A 13,336-nucleotide genomic window follows, 5' to 3' on the forward strand; every position below is an offset into this window, starting at 1 on the left:
CCAAAATACAAATGTCTTCCCTAAATCTATCCACAATTGTAGGTGCAATTCTAAATCTCTATTTCATTTCATTCTAAAATGTCCTCATTATCAGGTTGCCACTATCTAATATCTTGTCTGCATGGTGCCTTCTGCATACCTCTGTAATCTTCTCCATTGTGCATCTGTCACTACTCATTAAGGACAATCCCCCGTGGCGAAGATTTACAAAAGCAGAATTGTACATGTAGCGGCCCTCCCTCCTACCTTGCCTTGTCCAAAATTGGTCATGGAGTGTGCATCCTGGTTTGATTTGGTTCGTCAGTCCATCATTTTTTATGAAGGGAATAGAGTGTTAGCCAGCATCAAAGAACAAGTGGTCAAAGAAGCATTTAGTATTCCCCAATACAAAAGCATGACAATGATAATGATGGATCAAGCGGCTAAGTTATTTCAGGATAATCAAAAGGCTTACTTCATTCATCTAAAGTAGAATTGGCTACACGAAGGCAAGAAAGGAGTCACTAGGTTAGATTTCAAATCAGAGTATGGTGATCTCATTGTGCTTCTCAACCGAATCATGGCCTTAACTCAAGGTATGCAATTTGAAAATTGGATGTACTTCTTTATTGATGAAATTGAGAATGGAAAAAGAAATTTTGATTGGGCTAGGATCATAAGCAAAAATTTAGAGTTGCAACTTAAGACTGTGCAAAATCAAAAGAAATTATATATGGCATCCTATCTTTTCTATCTGATTGTGAGACTATATGAAAATCCTAGACTTAAGCCCTTAGAAGTAGTCGGTAATGGGTTGGGGCAATATTTGGTGCATGAGTGCTATCCACAGCTTCATTTGCACAACACCAAAGATTATAAGTTGTTTTATGATGCCTTTGCCATGAAGACGGTAAGGATATTGCAAGGGACACCTGCTAAGAGGCTCTCAACAAAAGCAAAGGTAAAAGTTAAGAAGTATGAGAGTTGGTTCATCCAATTTCTATAATTCACATATATTAGAGTAGTAGGAAGTACAGTTTGTCCCAAGAGACTTCCAAGGTACCCACTTGACAAGGTAGTTTTGATGGAGTTGGCTAGGCAACTTGAGCATTATGACAAAATGATGAAACTTCAAGGTGAGACAGGGATTACCTTCTCATTTGGAATAGGCAATGATACTTGCCCCAATTTTGTCGCCTTTGCAGCTGCGGAGAAAGAGTTAGAATGGTATCATCTAGGATGGTACAGAGCAAGGCAAGGATTCGATTCTAATGGTCTTATCAAGGCATCTCATGGAAATACATTCAAACATGTTCCTACTATAGAAGATTTTTGGGCCAATGCATGGGATGACTTTCATTTAAGGAAGCTAGTTTTCTCAAGGTTATTAGTGAGCATAATGAGGGCAATCAGATGGAGAGGCCTTGATATTCCCGATCAACTAGAAGACGATGAAAATGTGCTAAGAGGAAATTATGATACAGTGGATGGAACAGAATTGAGTTTAGTAGATTGGGATGATCATCAGGATCCTTCCTTAGAGGCAGTTACAAGGATAGTTGATTTACACACTGAGTTGTGGTACAATGGGAAGTTAAGGAAATTACAAAGTCTGAGGGTACACCTTACTTATGGGAAGATGAAACCAAAGGAAAGTCCAAAGGAGTCAGTCAAACAGAAGGGTGATGGCAGTAGCCAGCAACAAAAAACAATTAAGAGCAAGAAGAGAAGTTTGGAAGTTGAGAAAAGTAAAGAACATCAGGAACCTCCAACAAAAAGACAGAATGTAGCACCATCAAGGGAGAGCATAATTGAGGCTAGGAGTCGAAAGGAGAACGTCAATGAGACAGAATTTGGATCAAGATTGGATGAGTTGGAGAAGGTTTCCATCAAGAAGAAACATTTGGGCACCCTTGCCTTCCTCAATGCCTTTATCGGATATGCAGAAGAATATGAGAATGATCATGAGAAAACACTGCAAGTAGCGAGCAACATGATGAATTCAGCTGAGCTCAAGATGAAACATACACTTTGCCCTCCCATGAAGGAAGTCAATGACATGTTAGCCAAGTGCATCACATTGGCTAAAAAGATGAAAGAAAAGGGTAGAAGTATATTAGATCATTTGATGTAAGCCCAAGTGGCAAATTCTCCTTCTTAGGTAGGATAGGTGTCTGATTCTAATTGGCTACCATTTTAGTGCCTTCTCACTGGTTGCCACTTTTTCTTCTTTTTCATTGGTCCATTGATGAGGCAGTATCTTCTTATTGGTCGATGGGGGTGGCAACCCTAATTAGGGTTTCTAAGATCCAATCTAGTTCATTGGTTTTGTCTTTTAATCTCCACTGTCGATCATAATTTTGGGCTTTTATATAAGGCCATTTGCTCTCATTTGTAAAGGGTCGAAGAAAATTGTTGCTAAGATAATACCAAAATTGTCTCTCGTTATCATTGTTGTGACTTGCATGGTGATTAAGAACATTTGGTGTTATTGCATGGTTTCTACTTCCAATAGTTAGAATTAGATTTCCTTTGAAGTTGCTAAAGTAAATTTCATTTTGAGAAAGTTGTTAAGTAAGAGTAGATAGATAGTTGCATGGTTATATTAGTGGATGTTTGATAAGGATCTATAACTAGGCCACTAGCATCCTAGCGGCCTGTTGGGAAGCCTTGTGTGGTAAACTAGTTCTTTTTTCTTGAATCATTGCATCTATAGAGGTAGAGCCGCTAGTTCGCTTTCATTAGATTTGATCTCTATCCATTTGCTAATCTTTCCATTCATAGGAGTAGGAGTAAAATAGCAAGTAGTTGAGTAATTGGATTTCATTCTAAGAAAGTTAAGAAGGTAAAAGTCATTAGAAGCATTATTGCCTTCTCCTCGCGCAATCAACATTATCACCACCACCATCAACATCATCTAGCACTAATACAAAATCATTACCATCACACCTAAAAAATCCAAGTCATCCTTGAACGAACAGTGTAGAGCTGCTTACGTGATTACCAACTAATCACATCAATAACTTACTTAGTATCCACAAGTATAAGGAACATTAGAGTTTTCTTCATGTCTTCATGAGTATTAACTTTTCAAAAGAGAAATTGAGTGTTTGATATTCTGTATCGGGAATTCAATTGTTATATGTTATGTAGTGATACAAAACTGGCATCAACAACATCCCACGAAATTTCTGATAAATCCATATTCTAATCTCAAATCGTAAACAGACCAACCAACCAGGCTACTTAATCTTATTGTATCCCCCACGCCTATCATGTGAAACCAGTTGTTTACAGAAGTTTTCTTTCTGAAAGCGAGAAACAGTTAGTTCAAAACTAATGGCAGAACCAACGGTATTTGGACCTAGAGGTCTCAAGATCGATCCCAACAGCGGGTAATGCAATACGAATTGCACCTACTACAGCAAACGAAAGCCACTAACTTTACCACAGGATGAATACCTGGACCTCCCAACCTTCATCTCTTCACAGTATCACTGGCCAAACAGCTCTAATTGACTTTGCAACAGGCGAAAAAATCTCCTTTTGCCAGGTATGGCGAAATGTGAGATCCTTAGCTGCAGGCTTAACACGGATTGGTGTCAAGAAAGGCGAGGTGATTCTGCTGGTTTGGCCCAACTCAGTTTACTTTCCCATCATCTCCATTGCCATCATGTCCATTGGTGCCATTCTCACCACAACCAATCCGCTGAACACTGCAACAGAAATCGCAAAGCAAGCGGCCAATTCAGAAGCAATACTGGCTTTTGTGACACCAGAACTGAGGAGCAAACTGGCCCACACCAATTTACAACTAGTTCTGATATCAACAAGAGATAATCTGTTTCCTTCAGATGTTCAAAAGGGGACAAACTCAAAGAATTTGAGCATATGGTCTTTAACAGAGCTTATGGTTTCAGACAGCACCCAAATGCCCAGAGCAGAAATCCATCACGATGACACTGCCATGCCACTTTACTCTTCTGGCACCACTGGCCTCAGCAAAGGTGTGATTACAACTCACAGAAATCTCATATCCATGGTGTGTATTGCGCTGACACCTTTCAAAAAGGCTACTTTTGTGTGCACTGTACCTATGTTTCATGTATTCGGCCTTGGTACCTTTGCTTGTGGGTCACTTTCCTCAGGATCTACTACAGTTATTCTGTCCAAGTTTGAGCTAAGTGATTTGCTTGGGGCTGTTGACAAGTATAGAGTGAACTATTTACCACTGGTGCCTCCAACTTTAACGGCTCTCGCAAAATCAGATATTATCGGCACCTATGATTTGGGGTCTTTGCATACTGTAGTCTGTGGAGGAGCTCCCCTGGTCAAAGAAACGACTCAAGAATTTGTTTCCAGGTTTCTCAAAATTGTAATATTGCAGGTGCGTTCTACTGATTTGTTTTCTTTCCACTTGTTAAGTCGTTCTACATAATGTCAAATCTAGATTTATCAACTCCTAAGTTCTCTAGAATTAGCAGCAAGATAACCTGTTATTAAAGCCTTTCACAGTCCACAACTGCCTGAGGTGGGTTTCCCCAAAAACCATTGACACCACATTACCAATTACCTGGACAAATAATGTGTTTGAGTTGAAGAATCAAGCCCCTTAAGGATGCCATCTTGTCTCAGTTTTGCCAGAAAAAATAAATTCAGACATATTAACAGCTAGTTCATCCCTCAATGCACATACGTTGCCAGTTCATCCTTTTGTGCATCACTTTCTATGCATAGTATTAGTGATTTTTTAATCAGTTTTCCCTGCATTGCTACTTTCTAGTTTAGCACTTCCAACTTCCAGATTGTCAATAGATTCATTCAAGTCTACAGTTTGGATCACACAACACAGTCCATCATAGAGCTACACATACCAGAGTTACCTATATAAAAAGCTTTACTCTGCAATCCAGAGAAAGTTTGTGTCTGGTGATGGATCATTTAACATTTAAAGAAATGTGGATTTAGATAATACAAATGCATACGCATCACCAACTTTTCTCTATATATAATATCGGCAAAATGGCTGCCTGTGTGTAGTTTTGGTTTTCTGGAATTGCAACATAGGATGCTATTGTCTCATAGTGTAGATTTACATTAAAAAGTAGCAGAACGTGAATCTGGATCCCACAATAGCCTGCTCTGGCCAGGAAAGCTATAAGCTGGCCATTGAGTTTGATCTTTGGGCACAAATCACAGTTTCAAGTAAAATGAGTTGCATTCAAATTCCGTAGTTTTCTGTTCTATGCCAGGCAGGGTTTAAACTAAAGACTCTAATATATTATATGTTCAAATTTCACAGTGGTGAAGTCTATGTCTACTGATGGTATGGATTCACCTCTACAAGTAATGATTCCAGTTCAATTCCCACAGTGCCCTGTTTGAAGAACTGTGGTTTCTTTATGTTGGCTTTCATTTTAACCTACATATTCAGTTCTAATTCCAAAATTGACTATTCTAAGCGAGAAGCTTATATTTTTCGTGGGGATTTGTGTTGAAACCAATCCTGTTCTGTTCTAAAAGAGGTTTGGCATGTTGGTCTTGGATTTACATTTTTAGGATGATTTGAATCTAGAATTTTCTGCTACTCTACATGCTCATCTCATTTCAGTTTTTTATTACTTGTTTGAAGGTGTTTTATTTGGATCAGTTTATTACAAACCTATTTGATGGAGATCAATAGCCTTTGTGTTCATTTTGGATTACGAATCCTTTCTTCAATACAATTGGCCACACTTAGCAACAAATGGACATGAAAATGAAATTGAATCAACTTTAGTTTTGTTCATGTCTATCTCTGTGAGATGTAAGGCTCTCGAATGATATTTTGAAAGCCCTGTTCTCCTCTGGCAGGGTTTTGGGATGACAGAAACAATGGGAATGGGCGCATTTTGAAACAGCGTAGAGGAAGGCAAACACTATGGATCAGTTGGAATGATCTGCCCAAATACTGAGGCAAAGATTGTGGATCCTCAATCTGGCATTGCTCTTCCTCCAAACCAAAGGGGAGAGTTGTGGCTTTGTGGCCCAACAATCATGAAAGGTATGAATTTTTCTAGTCCTTTATTTCTGTCAAGCAGGTCATAAAACACAAGAGATTTACAATTAGAGATTAAAATTACAGCAGAACAAAGTGTGAGAAAAGATAAAACAGTAAATTGATGCAAAATCTCCTGGTATCCTGCATACATTATATTAAGCAGTTTTAATCAAGTTTAACTTCTTTGGCTCCATTTCTTTAGTGATTGAGGCCAGGTAATGCAGGCGATCCTAGAAGAGATGCTTATTGTTTTTCAATTTAATTAGTGAGAAAAAACTGTCCAATCAGCCGAGTTCTGTGGCTGCACAGCCAACTCCAAACGCAGATACCTATAAGTCTTAAGTGATTATATCATAGAAATCCTTGATGTTGCTAACAGCCTGATAGTACAACATAGAAAATATACTGAGTATCAGTTATAGATAAAAGGAGAAAGTACCTTTCTTCCAAACAGAAGATTGATCAGCTAGGTGGTTTCCTAACCATTCATCAAATGGGAATTCTTGAAGGCATACAAAATAAAAAGCACTCAATAGGCTAGTCCGGTTTGCTTTAGTATTTGCAGCCTTTTCTCAGTAATAGATTTCTTTCTGTCTCAAGAGCTAGTTGTGTAAAGTCTTGGATTCTTATGTGTGTGTTAGAGTTTCCTATATGTTCAAGCACTGTCAAGTTAATATGCGAATTCCAGTAAACTTGATAGCATGACATTTATATCACAATTCAACCGCATGATCTTTCAGTCAAATTAATTGATCTATAAGTAATGGTTCACATAAATCCATTTCTTATGAGAGTGAATTATCTATTTAGCATTCATTCATTTAGCTGGCGCTCTCAAGAGTGACATAGGAAACTTCCGGAAAGGTTGCTTATTCTAATACTACTCCAACACAAGTGTACTTATTGGCTTCCCCCGAGATAAAGTCATCTTAAATTGGAGAATACTGGATGGATGATCTTCCAGGAAGTCATTAACACCTTACTTCTATGAATGCCATTTAGATTAAATGAGTGCTAAATGGACCATTCATTTTCATTAAAAATAAATTTCTATAAATAACTGTTTTAAAAAATATGGATCACTGACTAAATGATTAAATTCAATAAACTTCTTTTATAAAATATGGATCACTAACAACATAATTAAATTCTAATAGAAAAATCTTAATTTTAGTACACAGTAGAAATTACCTCATGCTTGTCAAAAGCCTGATATTAACTTAGTTTGAACATTGATAATTGCATCTTTTGAATGCTGAGATTTTTTACAGATATATATTCTTGATAAATACTAAATATCATTGCTATCATAGCCGAAAAAATATCCATATCACAACAATAATAACTGATGCTATTCAATGGCAGGCTACTTCAGCAATCAAGAAGCTACTGGTTCAGCTCTGGACAAAAATGGCTGGCAACATACGGGAGATATCTGTTGAATCGATAACGAGGGCTATGTATTTGTGGTAGACAGATTGAAAGAGCTAATAAAATTCAAAGGATATCAGGTATAAATTTTAGGTGTTTAGCATCTTACATGTAATTAATAAATTTTCATCTTATCCAAGACTCATAAGATGATTTAGCTTTGCTCTGCATCACATTGTAGGTTGCTCCAGCCGAATTAGAAGCAGTTCTGCTTTCTCATGCTGAGGTCACTGATGCTGCAGTGATACCGTAACCTATAATACCTTTTGCAAGCTCAATTTTAGGATTTAACTCTCTATATTTGGAACACTCTCTTCAACTCTGAGGATTCAAAATTTTGAAGGCCTATATCAACACCAGCATTCTCAGGGATAATATTAGATAATTTATGAGGATATTATTTACTGTATGACATTGATATTTAAAGTTCTTATGATGGGGCCAGGTTTCCTGACAAAGAAGCAGGGCAAGTTCCAATGGCATATGTAGTTAGGAAACAGGGCAACACACTCTCTGAAGCTGTTGTAACTGTTTTTGTTGCTAAACAGGTCATTTTCTCTTAAATATTGTTTGTTTTATGCATTTGAATACTCAATCTTGCTTTCAAACTCTACAACTGTCATAAAAATCCTAAATATTTATGTTTCATTGCAGGTTGCAGGCTACAAGAAAGTTAGAAGGGTGGCCTTTGTGATTAGAATTCCAAAAACTGCAGTAGGAAAGATATTAAGAAAGGATTTGATTAAACTTTACACGTCAAAGCTCTGAAACTCCCAAGAACAAACGAAAAATAAAAGGGATTGGAAGAGTATTAGTCGCTTAGAATAAGCAGGAAGAGCAATATGTTGTGAACACATGAACCACAAATAGGTTACTTTCCTTTGTATGTGGGTTGTTTGTGATAATAAAGAGTTGAAGTTAAGAGTTTTCCTAATCAGCGAGATAATATGATGAGGTCAAAGCATATTTAAAAAAAATTTTGTAGACATGTAAATAGTGTTGAGTTCAAATCTTTTTTAATATATATAAAGGAAATAATGTAATGATGGAATGAATGAACTATTAAAAGAACATTTAATGAAGAGAGAAGTCAAAATGAAAGTTATAGAAATATGGGGTGATAGTCGATTGATATTATATGTTCATTAAAATTTAAATCTCATAAAAAGATGATGATTTTTCTAAGTTTGTAGGGTGAATGATGATAAGAAAGGGGGAGAGTCTTCAATTCATGTTCAATCAATGTCTGACTAATTTTGTTTACAACCTGAAATGATGGAGTGAGAATTTCACTGAATTGTTATTTCAGCCATACATGTATCCTTAAAGTAGTTAAAACAATTTTCTATGTGGACTTCAAATATGATTTAATATGTTTTTCTCCATTTTCAATTGTCCTCTCTATTTTACAAATCGGTTTATTTGGCTTTTGCCAAGTTGATTTCAGTTGTGGACTTAAGATTTTGTTTGGAAATGTTTGAGAAAATTCATAGATTTTTTGACTTCTCTAATTTTCTCCTTATAATATTTTCGAACGGACTAATGAATTCAACTTAGATAAATGTTCTAAAAATGTTATATCTTATCTACCCTGCCCTTCTTATAGTTTTTCTACTTCGATTTTTGTATATTTCTTGTATGTTATGATATGAATATTTGAACTCTCTCTCTCAAAATTCTCCTAATTTTTCAATAGCCATCTCCTTAATTCTAGCTTTGATCCATACCCGTACAGGAAACACGTCCCCATCCTGGAAACTTCGTGTAAACATACGCGCACACACACAGATATATATGTGTGTGTGTGTGTGTGTGTGTGTGTGAGAGAGAGAGAGAGAGACATCCAAAATAAATAAATAAAGATCATGCATCTGCCCATCAGAATCTGGTAACCACATCAGCATCAGAAGCAGAATTGGGAACTTAGTAAGATAGTGAGCCTCCTCTTTTGGGTGTCTGTGATTTGTATAGAGATTATTGCAATAGCTGACTGTTGGAGCTTCTTCTAGCAGGGGATGAAGTGCTTCCCAGCCTCTCCATGCCTCAGAGTGCATTCGGTAGCCATTGCATTATAGCTGAAAATCTTTTAACCTGTTGTTTTATTGTAAATGTCCCAATGTATTGCAGGTTATCAGGAAATTAACAGAAGTTAAAAAAATATCTAAAAGTTTGACATTCACTTCAAGACAAGTTGAGTAAAAGAACAAGGAATACTATCACTGAAGCTTCACACAAGCACATGCATGTTGCTTATTATGATATCCATCTTCTTTATGGAAGTGGAGAGAATAGTACACTGAAGGGTGTAACTCTCTTCTTGATTTTTATTTCAACATTGTTCACCTACGCCATGTGAAGTTGATTAAGATTTGTTGGTGTTAGACTGAGCATAAACTGTTAATGTTAGAAACTCATTATCTAAATATTTAATGATTTGCCATCAGTTACGCTTTCAGCTAAGCATGAGTGTAGCAAGTGGTTTACCCAAGACTTACACCACATTTTTCTAAACTAAGTTTCTTCTCAAATAGTTTTTTTCCATTAGGAGAAATCCAACTCTATGGTATAGAGCTCTTATTTATTTTTTATTAAAAGTATTTCAAAGATTTTTTATTCAATTACAAATTAGTTGAACTAAATTATATAATATAACATCTTCATTTCTAAATCTGCCTTAAATAAAAAGAAATTCTCAGTTTTCATATATACTTCGAAAAAAAATTGCCTTCGAAAATCTTATTTATCTTAAAATATACGTTATTGTTATTTACCCCACACATCATTCTATGTTCGCTAAGCGAACAATGGCAAGCCTGGACCTTAATAATCTCAAAGGATTGCTTTAAAAATATATTAATGTTTGTTTCGTAAAATTTAGAAAAGTTTAAAAGAGGATTTCTTCTAGCTATGCCCCACCTGACACATATTAAAACAGAAAGCCATTTCCCAACTATAGATGGCATACACCAATTCCCACAAGACTACCTCTGTTGATTGTTTCCAACTCTAAGCTACACAGAAAAAACCCAATCCCCCACTGAGGCAGAGAAGAAGCAAAAGAAGAGGATTAATCTACCTCTTCCCTCTTGCTCTCCTCCTGGGCAGCAGCTTCTTCAAGAGGCGGCATCTCAGAGTCCACCTGCACAGAGAAATCCTCATCTATGTTGAGTCCCAACTTCAACATCCCGTGCTTTCTGGAAGCAAAGGTATTGGGATCATCAAGGCTATCCTGCAGAGCCTGAGCCTTCATTATTCTCTCCATGTTTGCAGTCCACCCATATTCCCCTGTCACAAGCACGCATGGGGATACCACAAACATGGTCAGATACCACGACCTTCTCTACCTTGTCTCCCAATATGTCCTTTTTTACTTTGCACTGGCTCTCAAATGCAGTTTTCCTCTCTTCTGCTTCTCTTCCTCAGCCTTCTTGCTCTCGTTGATAATGGAATAGATAAACTTCTACCCCTTTTTCATTCTGGTCACATAGTCTTTCAAACTGGTCATCTCATCACCACTCTTTGTAGAGTGGTACCTCAGCAGATCAGCCAATTTAGTCCTGTTTTGGCTGTCCTTGTGAATTCCAAGCTTGATGTTCTTGGAAAATGCTTCATAAAACTTGGCATAATCTTCCTTGTTCTCTGCAATTTCATTGAACAATTCTCAGCATTTCTTCACCAAATTCTTCCTGATTACCTTCAGAATCTTGTTCTGCTGTAGTATTTCTCGAGTGATATTGAGGGGCAGATCATCAGAGTCCACATAACCTTTGACAAAGCCCAAATATCGGGAATCAGCTCCTCACAATTGTCCATTATAAACAACTTTCTCACATAGAGCTTAATGTTGTGGGGCTTTTGCCTGGTGTCAAACAGGTCAAATGGAGCCCTCCTTGGAACAAACTGAATGTCCTTGAATTCCAATTGCCCTTCAACAGAGAAACGCTTGACAGCCAAGTGATCTTCCCAGTCATTTTTAAAGCTCTTGGAGAAATAAGCATACTCTTCCTTTGTAATCTCCTCTGGCTTTCACATCCAGATAGGCTTTTGCTTGTTAATGAGGATCTGCAGAAAAGCCAGAAATGTTGAATTAAGTACGGAGAAGCCCAAAGTTTGTTATATAGAAACCAGAAACCAGTATTGAGAAGAGATTTAGTACGTTCTTTGGCAGCAAAAATGGCAGGTGCTTGCAGTTGCCATGGTATTTGCAGCAGGGCTTCACACGGTTCAGGCAAAAAGCCAGGCATGGAATTCTTCCGTTGTGGAAAATCCAGAGATAGCCACTGAAATCATCGAAAGGTCATCAGGAATCTTCATTTTCTAAGGATTGTTCTCATTTTTGGTCCACAGATGAAATGATTGTTCTGGTTTGTTTGCAGAATATTTTCTTCTGTGTTCATCTGTTTGTTTAAACTTTGCAGAGACATTAACAGTTCCAGACTAGAGCTTGGCTATTTTAAGAGTGGGACAGGAAACCCTATTGATGATTGTTGGCACTGCGACTCAAACTGGCAACAAAACAGAAAGACTCGTAGACTGTGGCCTCAGATTCGGCAAGAAAGCCATTGTAGGAAAATTTGGAAGATTTTATGTCATCACGGATGCTCACAACGATGATCCAGTGAATCCCTGACCCGGCACTCTTTGACATGATGTGATTCCGTCTGAACCTCTGTGAATAATCTTTGCTGGAGACATGGTGATCCAGCTGAAAGAGGAGCTCATTATGAACAGTTACAAGACCATTGACAGAAGAGGCACTAATGTCCATATTGCTCATGGCCCCTGTATTTACTGTACAGTATGTGACTAACATTATTATCCATGGCATTCACATACACCACTGCCGCCCTGCTGAAAATGTCATGGTGCAGAGCTCACCAACTCATTATGGCTTGAGAATGATGTGCGACATTTCAATCTATTGTTTGGCAAATTAAATCTTTCCTTTGTCAAAACGGCTTTTACCAACACCTTTTAATGTTTTACCCAATGTGAGGAATTGGATTCCATTGGTAGGTCTTCCCAAGAAATATACCCTATCAGCTAATTAATCTAAACAAACGAAATATGCAAAATGACAAGAATTGATTGTGAGCACTGAGACTCTCCCATTTCCTCCTGATCAAATCATCTTTCTATTTACTTGAAGTGTTTCTCAACTTTTGTCCTTTTGCCATTCTCTAATCCAGACTAGTTGGATGAACCACTATAATTTCTGTGTCTGTTCTTGTATCTTTGAATTCTGTTTAGTTTTTCAGTTCTACTTTATTTTTGTATCTTTTTATTTTAGCTCAACAATTGGTATCAGAGCTGGTTAAGCTCGTTTGATTTTCTAGAAATCGATAAAGATTTATAGACGCCATGGATGAGGCGGATAAGTGGAAAATTGAAAAGTTTTTTGGTCAAAACTTTGGGCTATGGAAAGTGCAGATAGAGTCTTTACTCATCAAGCAAGATGTACAACCTGTGTTGCTTGGTAAGACAAAGGGCAAAGGATCATTAACAGACGAAGCATGGGAAAAATTGGATTTGAAAGCAAGGGCAATGATTTTCTTGGTACTCTCAAGTAACGTGTTGTTTAACGTTTCAGCTGAGAAGACAACTAGAGAGTTAGTTGAGAAATTATCTTCATTGTATGAGATACCTTCAGCTTCGAATAAAGTTTTTATACTGAAGAGGCTATATAATCTAAAAATGAAAGAAGGGGGAGTGATGTTGAATCATCTAAATGAGTTTAATACATTAGCCAGTCAACTCATTTCAGTCGGTATACCATTAGAGGATGACATAAAAGCTATTTTATTATTATGTTCACTTCCGAACAGCTGGGAAGGTGTAGTAATGGCTGTGAGCACTTCAATAGCAGCCAACAACACGCTGAAATTT

At 37.2% G+C, this 13,336-nt stretch overlaps 2 pseudogenes across 2 annotated transcripts; one reads left to right on the top strand and one right to left on the bottom strand.

Annotated features, from left to right (window-relative positions):
- The first annotated feature begins 3,194 nt into the window (after positions 1–3,194).
- LOC149561776 (beta-phenylalanine coenzyme A ligase-like) lies at positions 3,195–8,384 on the top strand (annotated as a pseudogene). Its single transcript, XR_016363469.1, has 6 exons — positions 3,195–4,366; positions 5,833–6,022; positions 7,385–7,530; positions 7,632–7,699; positions 7,896–7,998; positions 8,105–8,384. The product of XR_016363469.1 is annotated as a beta-phenylalanine coenzyme A ligase-like (transcript).
- Positions 8,385–10,274: 1,890 nt separating this feature from the next.
- On the bottom strand, positions 10,275–12,227 carry LOC149561777 (heat shock protein 82-like; annotated as a pseudogene). The gene is made up of 4 exons (XR_016364243.1): positions 11,957–12,227; positions 11,796–11,847; positions 11,607–11,730; positions 10,275–11,512 (listed from the first exon to the last, which is right to left on the bottom strand). The product of XR_016364243.1 is annotated as a heat shock protein 82-like (transcript).
- Between the last annotated feature and the right edge of the window lie 1,109 nt (positions 12,228–13,336).

This window comes from Cupressus sempervirens, chromosome 4, assembly GCF_028749045.1.
Source record: "Cupressus sempervirens isolate cs-2001-9-10 chromosome 4, ASM2874904v1, whole genome shotgun sequence".
NCBI classification, from domain to species: Eukaryota; Viridiplantae; Streptophyta; class Pinopsida; order Cupressales; family Cupressaceae; genus Cupressus; species Cupressus sempervirens.